The following is an 18,300-nucleotide window of genomic DNA, read 5'->3' as shown; positions in this document are numbered from 1 at the left end:
TGAGGGCAAAATAAGATAATATTTGTAAAGCACTTACCACAGTGCCTGTCATATAGTAGATACTATATAAATATTGGCTATTATTATTAAATATATTGTTGCTCAGTGTCTGACTCTTTGTGACCCCCATTTGGGGTTTTCTTGTCAAATAAACTGCAATGGTTTGCCATTTCCTTCTCCAGCTCATTTTACAGATAAAGAAACAGGGTAAAGTGACTTGCTAGTGATAGCTTAAAGTGAATCAGAGAGCAAAAATTGGAGAGCTAAAGTGACAACTAGTAAGCAGGTGAGGCCAGATTTATTTTTACATGTAATTGGGGGGAATAAAATATTAAATTTTTAGAAAATAATATTTTGTTAATTTAAAAAAATATTGTATTCTTTACCAATTACAAGTAACAAAAATCTTTAACATTCATTTATTAGAATTTTGAGTTCCAAATTTTCTCCCTAATTCTCCTCCCCCCTCCATTTTTTCCCCTTTTTTTTCTTTCTTTTTTTGGTGAGGCAATTGGGGTTAAGTGACTTGCCCAGGGTCACACAGCTAGTAAGTGTCAAGTGTCTGAGGCCAGATTTGAACTCAGGTCCTCCTGAATCCAAGGCTGATGCTCTATCCACTGTGCCACCTAACTGCCCCCTTCCCCCCTTGTTGAGAATGCAAGCAATATGATATAGATTATACATGTGCTGTCATGTAAAACATATTTTCACATCATATTGTGAAAACACAGACCAAAACAAAACAAGAAAAATAAAGTTTTAAAAAGTATGCTTCCAGGGCAGCTAGGTGGCACAGTCATAATCATATACCAGGACTTGTTTAGCCATTCCCCAGTCAATGAGTATTGTCTCATTGTCCAGTTCTTTGCCACTACAAAAAAAAAGAGCTGCTATAAATATTTTTGTACATGTAGGTCCTTTTCTTTCTTTTAAAAAAATTTCTTTGGGGTACAGACCTAGTAGTGGCAATACCGGGTCAAATGGTATGCATAGTTTTATAGCTGATTGGGCAAAATTCCAAATTGCTTTCCAGAAGGGTTGGATCAGTTCACACCTCCACCAAGACTATGTTAGTGTCCCAACTGTCCCACCTTCCTTCCAATGTTTGTCATTTCCTTTTTCTGTCATATTAGCCCATCTGAACCAGGAGAAAATTGTACACAGTGGCAGGAACACTGTGGAATGATGAACTATGATAAGCTTAGCTCTTCTCAGCTATACAATGATCAAAGATAATTCCAAAAGATTCATGATAGAAAATCTATCCACATTCAGAGAAGGAACAATGGAGTCTGAATGAAGATCAAAGCATGCTGTTTTCACTTTTTTGGTTTTTGTTTTTTTCTTGTGGTTTCCCCCTTTTGTTCTGATTCTTCTTTCATAACATGACTAATGTGGAAATTTGTTTAACATGATTGTACATGTATAACAAAAAAAAAAATTAGCCAGTCTGATAGATGTGGGATTGTACTTCAGAGTTGTTTTGATTTGTATTTTTTTCACATGACTATAAAAAGATTTCTTCATTTGAAAACTGACTTCATATCCTTTGACCGTTTATCAGTGAGGAAATGACAAATTTTACTTAACTCTATATGTATTTGAGAAATGAGGCCTTTATCAGAAAAATTTGCTATAAATATTTTTGACAGTTATGATTACTGTGTAATTCCCTCAATCCTATTTTTCTTCTGTTTCTTCTTCTCTCTCTCCTTTCACCCTGTCCCTCCAGAAAAGTGTTTTGCTTCTGACCACACCTCCCCTAATTTGCCATCAGCTAGGTGGCACAGTGGATAGAGAACAAGCTCTGAAGTTGGGAGGAGCTGAGTTCAAACTTGACCTCAGACACTTACTATCTGTGTGACCCTGGGCAAGTCATTTAACCCCAATTACCTTAAAACATCTGGAGTCATCTCCAGTCATCCTGATGATATATCTTGCTACTAGATCCAGAGAGCTGTGGAGGAGAGAGTAAGGCTGGTGACTTTCCACTGCCCTTCCTCACTTAAATCCAATTCATTGCAATTTATGACATCTGTTATGATCCTCACTGAGAAAGAAGGATAAACAGCCCTCCAAATTCTCTTATTCTCTTCCTCTCCTACTTCCTTATAGGATAAGATAGATTTTTATACCTAACTGAGTGTTTATGTTATTCTTTCTTTGAGCCAGTTCTGATGAGAGTAAGGTGAGTAAGAATCAAGTATTGTCTGCCATTACCCCCATCCCCTCATCTTGTCCCTCCACTGTAAAAGCTTTCAAAACTTTTAAAAATGAGATCATTTAACCCATTCTACCTCTCCTTTCCCCTTTCTCTCAGTGCATCCCCCTTTCTCACCCCTCTAGCACTTTAATATAGAAGCTGCTAGATCTTGTGTTATCCTGAATGTGATTCTATGATATTTAAATTGTTTCTTTCTGGCTCCTTGCAATATTTTCTCCTTGACTTGGTAGCTCTGGAATTTGGTTAGAATATTCCTGGAAGTTTTCATTTTGGGATCAGTTTCAGGAGGTGATTGGCAGATTCTTTCAATTTCTAGTTTGCCCTCTTGTTCCAGAATATCAGGACAATTTTCCCTGATGATTTCTTGAAATAGGATGTCTGGGCTCTTTTTTTTTTTTTTATCATGGTTTTCAGGTAGTCCAATAATTCATTTTTTAAAATTTAATTTAATTTTTGTTACATTTTATGTTCTAAACTATCTCCCTCCCAACCACACATAAGAGAAGGCCACCATTTGACACAGGAAAAATATATATATATACATATACATATACATAAACATGTACTTGAATGTATATATGTAAACCATCTTATGCATACTTCTACTTGTCAGTTTTTTCCCAGGAGAGGGATAGCATTTTCCTTCATAGGTCCTTTGTAGTTGATTTGAATATTTAAAATATTTAGAATGACTTAGTTCAGTGAATGCTGTTACTGTATCTGTTCTCTTGATTCTGCTAATTTCATTCTTCATTGTTTTATGCAAGTCTTTATATGTTTTTCCAAAATTAATCTGCTCATCATTTCTTTTTTTTTTTTTCTTTTTTTTTTTTTTGCTCAGGGCAATGGGGGTTAAGTGACTTGCCCAGGGTCACACAGCTAGTAAGTGTCAAGTGTCTGAGGCCGGATTTGAACTCAGGTACTCCTGAATCCAGGGCCGGTGCTTTATCCACTGCGCCACCTAGCCGCCCCCCTGCTCATCATTTCTTACAGCTGTGACGATTAAAATTACATGGGATCACCCTATTACTGTCCCAGGTTTTAGGGAAAATTAGCTGGGGTTTTACCATATATTTGTTACTTAGAAATTAGAGACTACTGCACCAGTTTGGGGCATTAAGCATTTATTAAAGCATATTAAATATTAGTAAAGAGAGAGAGCACATTGCTCAGAAATATCAGACCTATCTAGGATAGAGGGGAGAGAACCATCCACGTCCTGCCTCCCTGAGCGTTCTAAGTCAAGAGCACATCACTGTGTAAGCTTCCTGCAGGCTGGAGAAGAACCCGCCCTTACACATTGCTCAAAGCTAATTGGCTAGCATCATTCAAATCTATTGGTTTACTGGATTTGAGGGTGGTTCAGCATGGTGCGTACTGATGTCAGAATATGGAGCCCTCCAAGAGGAAAAAGCTTTCAGGTAGGTGTGGTTTTAATCCCTATTCACAGTCCAAGGTCCAACCACATTTCCTCTGAAATTCTCCTGACTCTGGGCTGGTCTTAAGAAAGGTCTGGCCAGGCTCTCTTGGTCTCATAGGACCCCATTATTTTCTTCCATCGCAATCATATACCACAACTTGTATAGCCACTCCCCAATTGATGTACTTCGCCTCAATTTCCAGTTCTTTGCCACCACAAAGAGAACTACTGTATATAGATTCTTTTCTTTTTTCCCTGATCACCTTGGGAAACAGACCTAATAGTAGCATTACTGGGTCAAAGTGTATACAGTTTTATAACTCTTTAATGTAAGGGCCTAAAATTCTAGCTATGATGTCTAAAATCTAATGAGTGAATAAAATACTTTATTAATTAAAAAAAATCTAATGAATGGTCACCTTAAATTAGAAGTTTTAGGAAGAATTTAGACTTTTAAGTATTTATTAAAGTGCATCAGAAGATAGTGAAGAGAGAGAGATAAAAAGCAAACTTCATCTAAGAGAGCCCAGTATCTGTCCTCCTGCCAAGCTGAGATCCCAAAACGAAAAACCTTGCTCCTCCCAGAAGCCTCCTATGAAACAGGAAACAGGGCCATCCACACACACAGCTCCAAGCTAATTGGTTGGTAGCTCTGATTGACAGGACCCAGGGGTGGCAAACATCACTTCCTGACGCCGATCTGACCTTCAAAACCCCAGAAAAGGTCACTTCCTGACACTAAAGTCACATAGTTTCTTTTCAGGCCAGAGCTCACAATGTCCCTCCCAGCAGGGGGTGTCATTCCAATTCTCACATTAAGCATAATACCAAGTTGTTCTCCAAAAATGGATGGGATCCGAATTCCTTCCAACATTTATCTTTTCCCCTTCTATCTCAAATTTATTTTAATTTGCATTTCTCTAATCAATAATGATTTATAGGGGCAGCTAGATGGCTCAGTGGATAGAGCACTGGCCTTGGAGTCAGGAGTACCTGAGTTCAAATCTGGCCTCAGACACTTAACACTTACTAGCTGTGTGACCCTGGGCAAGTCACTTAACCCCAACTGCCTCACTAAAAAAAAAAAAAAAGGAAAAAAAAGATTTATAGCATTTTTTCATATGACTAATCCAATAATTCTTAAATTCTCTCTCCTCAATCTGTTTTCAAGGTCAGTTGTTTTTCCAGTGATTTATTTTGCATCTTCTTCTATTTCTTCTATTTTTTTCTTTCTTTTATTGTTTCTTAAAATTTCTTGAAGTCTCTTGGAGTAATTAAGTTTCCACTTGCTCAATTCTGATTTTTAAGGAATTATTTTCTTCAGTGAGCTTTTGTACCAACTTTTCCATGTGTCCAATTCTGATTTTAAAGAGTTGTTTTCTTCAGTGAATTTCTATACATCTTTTTCCATTTGATCAGTTCTACTTTTTAAGTTCTTCTCTTAAGTGGATTTTTGTGCCTCTTTTACCATTTGGCCTATTCTGTTTTTTTATGGTGTTATTTTCTTGAGTATTTTGTGACAGTTGGAGTGACGCCCCCCACTGGAGAGATACTGTAGGAAAGCCCTGCCATGAGGAGAAGGCATCTGAGGGCAAGCCATGTGGCTTGGAAGGTCAGTTCCTTGGAGTCAGAATGTGATGTTTGCTCGTGGGTGCTGTCAATCAAAGCTACCGGCCAATTAGCTTGGAGCTACGTGTGTATGTGGATGGGATGTTCCTGGTTTCACAGGAGGCTTGTGAGATAAAGAAAGGGTAAGGCTCTCTCTCTCACTCTCTTTTGTCAGGACCTTGTGGGGTATGGAACTAGAAACGCTGGCTCCCTGAGATAGATAGATGTAGACATCTAGGCCTCTTTCTCTCTCTTCACCAAATTCTTATGCTCCTTAATAAATGCTTAAAAATCTAAACTCTTGCTAAAGCTTCTAATTTATTGGCAACCACTCATTAGAATTTTAGACAGTATACCTAGAATTTTAGCCACATTACAGAAACCAACTTTACAATTTTTGTGTGCCTCCTTTACCAAGCTGTTGACTCTTTTTTCATGATTTTCTTGCATCAATGTCATTTCTTTCCTCAATTTTCCTCTACCTCTCTTGTTTGATTTTAAAAATCCTTTTTGGGTTCTTCCTGGAATTATTTTTGAGCTGAGACCACTTCATACATTTTATTTTTTTTCAGGCTTTAAATGTAGTTGTTTTGACTTTGTTGTCTTCTGAGTTTGTATTTTTATCTTCCCTGTCACCATAATAACTTTCTAAGGTCAGGTTCTTTTCTGTAGTTGTTTGCTCACTTTTCTAGCCTATTTCTTGACTTAACTTTATGTTTGTAATGGCACAAACTGTTCAAAGGTACAATACCACTGTAATGGGAAGGTACTTACATAATGAAGAAAGAAGGAGGCCACACCAGCTTGGGTTGTATATGTTGATTTATTAGGGTTTATTGGGGGTAATTAGGCTTTAAAAAGGGGTTGATTCATGAGACTTGGCCTTGTGGCAACAATAGAACAACTTGATAGATCTATGTACCCTCCTTATATCAGGTAATTTATAGGAGAACAAAGAAGGCATAGTGCTAGGGATGGCCTTTGGTCTCATGTAAGTTTTCCCATAAGATAGTTGGAGTTTCTTTTGCTGTTTACATTGACTCAAGGTAGTTTACATTCTTTGCAGAGTTATGTCACACTAGGTACAAAGCTTAGAGTTTTTTGCACTGCTGTTTTCAAAGCTAATTCTGGGGATCTTCAATTTCAGTTCTTCCAAGGTGGTATTATCTAAGAAATGCTGTGGTCATTTCTCTCCTGGCCTGTGCTGTGGTCTGTGAGTGACCACAGGCACTCTTTTCCACCCATTGACTGTGACTAGGATCCCTGCTTCCCTTCGGCCACAAGTTCTGGTGTGCTAGTGTTTCTTCTCACCCTGGGACTGAGACCCAGAATTAGGACCTGGATCCACATATGGTCTTTGCAACAGAGTCCTGCATTGACTGCCAGAAAAGGGATCCCCTGTAATCTCCTTCTGACCAGTTTCATGACCCCCTTACCATCTCTAGGCTCAGAGCTCTATAAACTGACACTGGCAATTCATTTATTCCCTAGGCCTACAGCTGGCTTGCCTAGGTACAGCCTGCATTGGAATGCTCTCCACTATCACCCCAGTGAGACAGATTTTTCCTGCTAACCTTCTAAGTTTTCTTGGGCTTGAAAATTGTTTCACCCCCTCCTTTTGTTGGTTCTGCCCCATTAGAATCCATTTGGAGGTGTGATTTAAAAGTTGTTTAGAGGAGAATTTGGGAGAATTCAGGCTAGTTCCTGTCTTTACTCAGAATAATTTTTTAATGACACAAAATACTCTAGCTAGGGAATACCAATAATGGATCTTTTCAAGTATTACTTTCTTTTTTTTTTTTAGTGAGGCCATTGGGGTTAAGTGACTTGCCCAGGGTCACACAGCTAGTAAGTGTTAAGTGTCTGCTCTATCCACTGCGCCACCTAGCAGCCCCAAGTATTACTTTCAAGGCCTTAATATCTATTAAAATCTATTAATAGGGGCAGCTAGGTGGTGCAGTGGATAGAGCACCAGCCCTGGAGTCAGGAGGACCTGGGTTCAAATGCGGCCTCAGACACTTAACACTTACTAGTTGTGTGACCCTGGGCAAGTCACTTAACCTCAATTGCCTCACCCCCCCCCCCAAAAAAATTTTTAAAATAATCTATTATGTCTGGCTGCGGCCAACTTTGGAAGCTTTGTTCCCCCCTCCCTCCCTTTTTTTGTATAATAAAGTGGAAAAAGGTTAAAAAAAATAATCTATTAATGACTTTTTACTCCACTAAAATCTTATTCTTAAACTTTCCGGGAAAAAGACAAGCTCCTGGTAAGAAGTATGCTTCTGTCAAAGACCCAATGACTGACTGTGTGACTACATATATGCAATTCAAAAGGCAAGCCTAAGTTCTAAGAGATTCATCACTAATTCAGCTGAACAAAAATCTGTGTGACACTTGCTCCCAACACGGAGCCTTTTAATTGTGTGGTTCAAGTGCTTTCTACTTTCCCTAAAACTACAGAAAGACTGTTTGCTATTGTACTAATTATACTGCAAGAAGGGGGCAACTAGGTGGAGCAGTGGATAAAGTATCAGCCCTGGATTCAGAAGGACCTGAGTTCAAATCCGGCCTCAGACACTTGACACTAGCTGTGTGACCCTGGGCAAGTCACTTAACCCTCATTGCCCCGCCCCCCCCCCCAAAAGTTACTCCTTTGGGGCACGTGAAGATAGTCCAATTCCCAAGAGTCTACTGTATTCCTGCTAGCCATCAGAGGATCCTCATCCGGAAAATGTCTAGCCTGTTTTCTTAACTCAACAAGTCTGTGGTGCTAATGTAGTTTGGATTAACCCCTTATTGTCCAGGTCAGGATATAACCTAGGGTGTAGAAGAGTAGGACAACTGAACAACAACAACAAATAGAATGGAATATTGCTCATAATATTAAAATATGAAATCATGTACCCATAGTGGATTCCATTCCTTCAGGTCACTTCTTACGGCATTCATAGATATGGAGATTTAGCAGTTTATAATTACACAATTTATCATATATAGAATAAAATAAAAAGGAAAGTAGACCAAAAAATTCCATATTTGGGTATTTATTTCAAGCTACCTCCTACCCCTCCTTCTCTATCTGTGCCAGAATTCCCACTGAAGAGGGTAATCCTGACATGACAAAATTCATGGAAAGGACTGTGCAAGGAGAGCTTCTACTTCCTTTCTCAGATTCAGTTCAGCGACCCCTTGGAATTCATAACTAGGCAACTTGGCAACACTGTATCTTTTCCCTTTTCATCTTTCCTAAGGTCATTGTCTCTGCCCTAGGTTTGATAGGTTTGAAAGCTGTGCATGTGCTGCTGTATCTTTTGGCCAGCTATAGTCACAGTATCTTCACTGTGGTTCCTTCTAGGCCCCAATCACACCTGCTGTGTCCCTCTTTTTCTCCTCTCCCCAAAGTCTGAGTCCTATGGGGTTTTCCCCTAAAGCACATTCAGTGCATAATATCTTCCATTGTCTTCTCTGACCTAGTTACAATCTGGGCAGTCTCATTTCCAGTGGTGTGTCTTACAGCTTCTGTTCTTTCTCCCTCTGTGAAAAATTTATTGAGCTTTTGGATATTCACAGAGATGGAAAAGATGATGTACTGGCTACATTTATTACGAGCCTACAGGGACAGCTAGGTGGCTTAGTGGTTAGAGCACCAGCCCTGGATTCAAGAGGACCTGAGTTCAAATCCGGCCTCAGATACTTAAGACTTACTAGCTGTGTGACCCTAGGCAAGTCACTTAACCCCAAATGCCTCACTTAAAAAAAAATAAAGAGCCTACCATGTATGAGCCACTGTGCCTTGTGCTGGGACTAACAAAGAAATAACAACTGAGGGGAATTAGGAAAGGTTTCCCATAGGAGGTAGAAACTTAGCTGAATCCTGAAGAAAGTTAAAGATTAAGTGGGGTAGGGGTGCATAAGGGATAATAAGTGCATAAGTGGGGTAGCAGGCATAAGGAACAGCCTGGAGCAGACACTGAATTTAGAGAATAGTTAGTTGGTGTGTTTAATTGGAATATAGAGTATATGAGGTGAGTAATATGAAATGTTTCGACCCAGATGTCTCCTGTATCAGAATGTGAGCTTCTTGGGGGCAGGAACTGGGTTTTTTGGTTTGTTTGTTTATTTGTTTTCTCAGCTCTTAGTGTGTGCTTGGCACATAGTAAGACTTTAATAACTTGACAGTAGGGTAAGAGTATTATATTTTATTATATTATTTTTTATTTGTTTGTTTTTTGCAAGGCAATGAGGGTTAAGTGACTTGCCCAAGGACACATAGCTAGTGTCAAGTGTCTGAGGCTGGATTTGAACTCAGGTCCGCCTAAATCCAGAGCCAGTACTTTATCCACTGTGCCACCTAGCTGCCCCTATATTTTATTTTAAAGACAAAGGGAATCACTAAAGTATTCTGAGCAAACTGGTCAGATTGGTATCTTAGGAAGATTATTTTGTCAGTTTTGTGGAAAATACATTGAAGAAGGGAAAAGTTAATAAGGAAGATCAATTAGGACTCTGTTATGACAGTACAGGTAAGAAATGATAAAGGCCTGTGTTTAAGGTAATTCCCAGCTAAGTGGATAAGAGTGTAAAAGTATAGTCAATTGATTCAGGGCTGGAATTTGAAGGAGACTATGGCTGGATAAATAGACTTGGAAATTGTCAGTATAGAGATAGGAAGTGAACCTGTTGGATTGGATGAGATCACAAAGAGAAAATTAACAGAGAGAAGAAAAAGGGGTGAAGGACACTGTGGGATACCCATGCTTATGGAATGGGAGATGGATGGTAAATTAATAAAAGAGACTAAAAAAGAGTGGTCAGGCAGAAAGTGATATTACAGAAGTCAAGGGAGGAAAGAATATACCAGAAACAAGAAGAATTTAAAGTGCTAAAGTAGTCAAAGATAATGAAGATTGAAAAATGACCACTGACAATTAGAAAGACTGATGCTGGGGCAGCTAGTTGGCACAGTAGATAAAGCACCGGCCCTGGATTCAGGAGGACCTGAGTTCAAATCTGGCCTCAGACACTTGACAATTGCTAGCTGTGTGACCCTGGGCAAGTCACTTAACTCCCATTGGCCTGGGAAAAAAAAGATTGCTGCTAACTTTCAAGGCAATATTAGAGGAGGATAATGTGGCCAGAAGCTGGATTTCAAGGGCAGAGAAGTGAAAGATGAGAAACTTTTTCCAAGTTTGGTTCTGAATAAAAGAGATATAATAGATTGAATGTATTGCTGGGCCAAGTACAGAGTTTTTTAAGGATGGTTATTACTCTAGTTAGTGAATTTTTTTAGTCACAGAGCTCTGAAAAACTGTTCATTATTGTTCAGTTGTTTCAGTCATGTCCAACTCTTTGTGACCCCATTTGGGATTTCTTAGCAAAGATACTTGCATGGTTTGCCATTTCCTTCTCCAGCCCATTTTACAAATGAGAGAACTGACTTACCCAGGGTCATCTAACTAGTAAGCCATATTTGAACTCAGGAAGCTAAGTCTTCCTGATTCCAGGCCCAGCACTCTATCCACTGTATTGCCTAACTACCAGAAAACTGTTTACTAAGGCACTAAAGATTGCAAAATTGAAATCACTTCACACACACACACACACACACACACACACACACACACACAAATTGAAATCACTGGATGGATTGCCTGAATAGTGAAACTAAGGGCTCTTGAAGCAATTCCCCCTTTTTTTGGCGGGGGTGGGTGGGTGGTTGGGAAGCAATGAGGGTTAAGTGACTTTCCCAGAGTCACACAGCTAGTGTCAAGTGTCTGAGGCTGGATTTGAACTCAAATCCTCCTGAATCCAGGGCCGGTGTTTTATCTACTGTGCCACCTAGCTAGCTGCCTCACAATTTCCCTTTTAATGGTGGATTAGAATCTGGAGTGTTAGTGACCAAAAGGAATCGATTGTAGTTGAATCCTGAATCCATAAATCTGAAAGGTTTCCTGTAATTTTCTGAATAGGAAAGAAGAATATAAAACATTAGACAACATCTAGGCTTTCTTTCTAGCCCACTAATAGGCTGAAAGACAGTAGATAGGCCTTACCTAGTCAAATACAAAATTATGAATCAGTTACATATTTGAGAGACCTGCCAAGTGAGGTATGCAAGGGTGATGGCATTGGAAGTGTCAGGATGCCCATGTGTGGGGACCAATTTTTAATTGGGGAGTGTTAGCTAAGCGGCTTGCCGCAACATTCAGGCAAAGAAGGAGACTGGCAGCCTCCCTCAAAACAGAGCAGGATTTATTTAACAAGAACGAACTTAAACAAAAAACAAACAGGATCAGTAGGATCAAGGGAAAGGAAATAAAATGGGGAAAGGGAAATTATACAATCTGAAACCACTGCTCAGGAATCCCCTGAGAATACACAGCACCATCTTCCAGCGCCTTCCAGCTTCCAGTTGGAATGCCGGAAAAAAACCTCCCTTCTTTGCAGCACCCCCACACAGCCCCCAGCCAATTGGCTCGCTGCTCTGACAGTCACATGACTGCCCTCACTAGGCTTCCAATCATTATAATTTTGCCAGGCCCATGTAGACGTCGTAGGCGAGTGGTGATGAGGTGCCAGCTCCATGGCAAAGGCTACAACCAGTGGGTGGAGCACCGTGCGGTTTGCAGAGCCCCAGGCCAGTGCACGCTGAGGTTTTTCTTTCAAATTCTAGCCAAAAGATGGGGTCATAAAAACCTCAAATAACAATTAATTCTTTACACATGCCAAGACCACCCCTCTCTTTTCATTTCTCTCCTTTTACTATTAAGAGACACCCTGTTTTCCAGAGCTAAGGCCCAGAAAGCAAGCTGTGCTCTGAGCTTGGCATAACAACAATCCTTCACACTCACCCTCTGGATGAACTCAGGCACAGCAAAATCCCAGAATTGTTTCATACCAGCACCAGGTAGTCTCTGAGCTCAGACAGGCACTCAGAGTACCCATGTTCTGGTCATGAAACCCTGGTATGAATCAAACTTGTCTCATTGTTGTCATCATCAGGGCTACAGCTCACTGTGTAGCCACTAGCATATGTATTGAGATTTGCCTACACTGACACAGGTTTCCTACTAGAAGGGGTCCCTGGCACATGTGTCTAGTTTCTTTCCTCTCTTATCTCGTTGGTTTTATTTTGTTATTTTATTTTATTTTTCAGAGTTAACTGGGATTGTGATAACTTGTGTGACCTCTTTGGTATTTTTAGAATTAACAGCAGTTGCAAAACCTCTATGACTCTTTGGCCATTTGTTTTCAGAGTTGACAGAAGTCATCAGGGTGCAGAAGACTTATAATATGCACAGGTGAGTTAGAAGATAATACAATTTAGGAATGCTGTTACAGTTTTGTTTCACTGTAACGAGTTGGTCAATAAGCATTTATTAAGTACTTACTATGTGCCAGGCATTGGGGATACAAAGAAAAGCAAAAGAGAATCTCTGCTCTGAGGGAGCTCACAATCTAATCAGGGGGAGAACATACAAACAGCTATGAACAAGCTTTGTCTATTTGTCTCTATACATGTATATGATAAATTAGATTTAATCAAATGAGGAAAGGCACTAGCATTAAGGGGAATCAGGAAAGGCTTCTTATAGTAGGTGGGATATTAGTTGGGACTTCAAGGAAGCCAGGAGGCAGAAATAAGAACAGAAACTATTCCAGGCATGAGGAATAGTCAATGCAAGCTCACCGAGTTGGAGATGGAGTGTCTTGTGTAATGAAAAGCAAGGGGGCCAGTGTCACTGGATTAAAGAGTACATGGAAGGGAATTAGGTATAAAAAGTATGGAAAAGTAGGAGAAAGCCAGGCTTTGAAGGTCTTTGAATGCCAAATAGATAATGTTATATTTGATTCTGGAGATGATAGGGAGCCACTGGAGTTTATTGAATGGGGACAGTGTGTGTGTGTGACATGGCCAGATCTGTGCTTTAGGAAGATTAATTTGGCAGCTGAGTGGAGGATGAATTGAAGTAGGGAGAGACAAGGCAGAAAGACCAACCAGCAGGCCATCGCAGTACTCCAGGCATTAGGTAAAAAGAGATTTAGGAAAGTAGCAGTGTCAGAGGAGAGAAGGGGGCATATATGAGAAATTATACAAAGACAAAATTGAAAGAACTTGGCAACAGATTGGATTGGGGTGAAGTGGGGTGAGAGAGGTTGAGGACCAGGAGGATGGTGGTACTTTTGACAGTAATAGAGAAGTTTGAAAGGAGGGGAGAGTCTGGTGGAAAGATAATATATTTAGTTTTGAACATGTGTTTGAACATGTGGAGTTTAAGATGTCTATGAGATATCCAGTTTGGCATGTCTAATAGGCTTCCATGTATAAGTCTGGCAATTAAGAGAGGAATTGTGGTTAGATGTGTCATTCTACCTCCTTATTACTGAAAATTTACTGTACAATGAGCTGTACTATTATTCACTTGGCTAAATTGTTTATTGCTAAAGATTAAGAAGTCTTGAGCAAGAAACAAAAGTCCATAGAGTTACAGGGTTTTTTGTTGGTTTTTTTTATCATTGCTGCTGACCAAAGTTGAAGGATTCACAAAAGAAACAAAGATTTGAGAAATAAGAAGCCAGATATAAAGATAGTGTCTAAGGAATGAATTTGGATTTCTGAGCCACAGAGGAAAGTAAAGGAATTATGGGTTGTTAACTAGGAATAGAGTGTACCCAACTAGGGCATAGAAAATCTAAGTAAGAATTCTTTAATCGCAAAGGGAAGAAGCATACCACCTACATATACTTAGCAAGTTATATTCCTTAGAGAGTAAGTATAATACAGGAAAAAGAGTGGTGATAAATATTCATGGCAGATAATTTTTAGGAAAGGAGGCAGGAATAAAGCACAAGGCTTTAAATGTCTGTCCTCAGATGAATAAAGAATGGCTAGCAAACAGGTTGAATTAGAAGTCCTAATACAGGGGGATGGAGCCAAGATGGCAGAGAAAAGCAAAAAGACTCTCCTGAGCTCTCCCAAATTCCCCTCCAAGCAACTTTAAAATAATACCTCAAAATTAATTCTGGAGTGGCAGGATCCACAAGGGGATGGAGTGAAACAATTTCCCACCCCAGAACAACTTAGAAGGGTAGCAGGAAAGGTCTGTCTCATTGGGTTGAGAGTATAGCTCAGTGTAGCACAGGCGACACCAGGACAAGCCAATTGAATTGACAGTAGTAGCTTCTGGAACTCTCAGCCCATAAAGGATAAAGGGGTCAGACAACTGATCAGAAGGAGATTACAGCAGTCCCTTTGCTGGCATTATGTGCAGGACTCTCTTGCATTGTCCATATGTGGATCCAAGTTGCAGTTCTGTATCTCAATCACAGGGTGAGGAAGAGTACTAGCATACCAGAGTTAGTTCATGGCTGCAGGAGAACAGAGATCCTGGTCACAGTTCCAGGGCAGAAGAGAGAGCTTGAAGTCACTCACAGACCAAGATATTAGAAACACACTTCTCCTTAGATCACAGCACCTTGGAAAAACTGAAACTTTATAGATTCCCAGAACTAGCTCTGAAAATAGCTGTAGAAAAACCTGAAGCTCAGGAGAATTTCCCTTTCACCCTAGGAGTAGGGCCCAACTTTTATCATAAAGTTAAAAGTTAAAAAAAAAAATGAGCAAACAACAACAAAAAACCTTACCACAGAAAGTAACTATGGTGACAGGGAAAATCAAAACAAACTTAAAAGAAAACAACAAAGTCAAAACAAATACACTTAAAGTCTCAAACAAAAATGTGTGAATCCATCTCATGCCCAAAAATAATTCCAGGAAGAGCTCAAAGAAGATTTTAAAAATCAAAAAAGAGATAGAGGGGAAATTGGGTAAAGAAATGACATTGATGCAAGAAAATCATGGAAAAAAGTCAACAGCTTGATAAAAGAGGCACAAAAAATACTGAAGAAAATAACACCTTAAAAAATCCAGAATAGGCCAAATGGTAAAAGAGGCACAAAATCCACTGAAGAGAAGAACTCCTTAAAAAAGTAGAATTGGCCAAATGGAAAAAGATGTACAGAAATTCACTAAAGAGAACAACTCTGTAAAAATCAGAATTGGACACATGGAAAAGTTGGTACAAAAGCTCACTGAAGAAAATAATTCCTTGAAAATCAGAATTGAGCAAGTGAAAGCTAATTACTCCATGAGACTTCAAGAAACAATAAAACAAAATTTTTAAAAAAGAAAAAATAGAAGAAAATGTGAAATATCTCACTGGAAATACTGACCTGAAGAACAGATTGAGGAGAGATAATTTAAGAATTATTTGACTACCTGACAACCATGATCCAAAAAAAAAGAGCCTAGGCATCATATTATTAAGGAAACCATCCTTATAGTCTAGAACCATAGGGTAAAATATAGATGGAAAGACTCTTCCAATGACCTCCTGAAACAGATCACAAAATGAAAACTCCCAGGAATATTATAGCCAAATTCCAGAGTTTCTAAGTCAAGGAGAAAATAGTACAAGCAGCCAGAAAGAAACAATTCAAATATCATGGAGCCGCAGTCAGGCTAACACAAGATCTAGTAGGTTCTACATTACAGTGTTGGAGGGCTTGGAATAATATATTCTGGAGGCAAAGGAGCTAGGATTATGACCAAGAATCATCTACCCAGCAAAACTGAGTATAATCCTTCAGGGGGAAAATGGATATTTAATTAAATAAAGGACTTTTAAGCATTCTTGATGAAAAGACCAGAGCTAAATAGAAAATTTGACTTTCTTGTATTCAAGACACAAGAGAAATATAAAAAGGTAAACAAGAAAGAAATTATAAGGGATGCAATAAGGTTAAACTTTATATTCTAATGTAGGAAGATGATACTTGTAACTCCCAAGAACTTTATCACTATTAGAGCAGTTAGAAGGAATTATCCATAGACAGAGGGCATGGGTATGAGTTGACTAAAATGGGATGATATCTGAAAAAATAAAATTAAGGGGTGGGAAAGATGAATGCACTGAGAGAAAGTGGAAAGGAAAGGTAGAATGGGATAAATTATCTCACATAAAAGATGTGCAAAAGAGCTTTTACAATGGTGGGGAAGTGTGTGTGTGGGTGCTTGACTCCTACTCTCATCAGAATTGGTTCAAAAAGGGAATAACATACACACTCCATTGGTTATAGAAATCTGTCTTACTACAGGTAAATAGGGGAAGGGAATAAGAGAAAGGGTTGGGGTGATAGAAGGGATGGCAGATTGGGGGAAGTGGTAGAAACAAAACACTTTTGAGGATAGGGTAAAAGGAGAAAGAGAATAGGATAAATGAGGAAAATTGAATGGAGGGAAATACAGTAATCATAACTGAAAAAAGCTACATTAAGCTTTTCTTTTAAAAGCCTCATTTCTCAAATATATAGAGAACTGAATCAAATTTATAAGAATACAAATCATTCTCCAATTGATAAATGGTCAAAGAATGTGAATAGGCAGTTTTCAGATGAAGTAATCAAAGCTATAGTATATGAAAAAATGCTCTAAATCACTATTGCTTACAGAAATTCAAATTAAAATAACTCTGAGGTACCACCTCATGCCTATCAGATAGGCTAATATGACAGAAAAGGAAAATGACAAATTTTGGAGGGGATTTGGTAAAATTGAGACCCTAATGATAAGAGCAGTCGAGTTATGAACTGATTCAGCCATTCTGATGAGCAATTTGGAACTTTCCAAAGGGCTATAAAATCATGCATACCCTTTAACCAAGTAATATTACTAGTAGTTCTCTATCCCAAAAAGATCAAAAAGACAAAGGACCTCTATATACAAAAATATTTATAGTAGCTCTTTTTGTTGTGGCAAAGAATTGGACATAGAGAGGATGCCCATCATTTGGTGAATGGCTGAACAAGTTGTGGTATATAATTATGATGGAATACAATTTAATACTATTGTGCTATAAGAAATGATGAGCAGCATACTCTCAGAAAAAACTGGAAAGATTTACATGAACTGATGTGAAATGAGCAGAACCAAAAGACCATTTTACAGACAGTAACAACAGTATTGCACAATGATCAACTGTGAATGACTTAGCAATTCTCAACAATACAGTGAAAAATGCCATCCACATCCAGAAAAAGAAGTGATGGAGTCTTGACTACAGATTAAAATATACTTTAAAAAACTTTATTTTTCTTTTCGTTTTTGGTCTATATTTTCTTTGACAACATGACCAATATGCATAACAACACATGTGTAGTGTAAATGAAGTTGCTTGCCTTCTCAGGGAGCACGTAGAGAAGGGAGGGAAAGAAGAGAATTTGCAGGTCAAAATTTTTAAATGAATGTTAAAAACTTTTTACATATAATTTGGAAAAAATAAAATATTAAATTAGAAACCCTAATGCAAGGAGGTAAATATGATCTCACTGGTATTATGTGACTCAAATCAAAAGGAATAGGATAGGTAAATAAAGTGAGGAAGGATCAGTATAGATAGATAAAAAGATTTTTTTTTGTTCATTTGGTCAGTCTTATTTGACTGTGTTCCCAGATGGAGTTTTCTTGGTAAAGCTACTGAAGTGGTTTGTCATTTCCTTCTCTCATGGATTAGGCAAATAGAGGTTAAGTGACTTGCCCAGAGTCACACAGCTAGTATCTGAGGTCAGATTTGAATGCTGTTCTTCCCGACTCTAGGATAGAGCCCTGGTTCTATCTGCTGAGCCACCTGATAGATATGTTTGTACAGATATCTACTTATATAAAATATGCTTATTTAAGGACATATAGGGATCAGAGGGAAATATTATGGAGAATAATTTGAGTGAGGATCACTGGAGGCAGAAATAGAAGCAATATTTTCATTGTAGAATATTTCCATTCACTTTTCTTCAACTCAAAACCCTGTATTATCATCTTCTATTGTCTCCTGCTTTATTCTAGTCTCTGACAAAAAAGTAGCACTTCTCAATGTTACCTGCCTCTACATATGCCCACGATTTCATCTCCTCCCATCTCTTTCAGATTTCCCCCACGGTTATCCTTTTTTTTCCTGAATTTTCAGTTTCTTCTTATCTATTAACTTCTTCT

This window comes from Dromiciops gliroides, chromosome 3 (genome assembly GCF_019393635.1).
Source record: "Dromiciops gliroides isolate mDroGli1 chromosome 3, mDroGli1.pri, whole genome shotgun sequence".
Lineage (NCBI taxonomy): Eukaryota > Metazoa > Chordata > Mammalia > Microbiotheria > Microbiotheriidae > Dromiciops > Dromiciops gliroides.
This window is presented reverse-complemented; position numbering follows the sequence as displayed.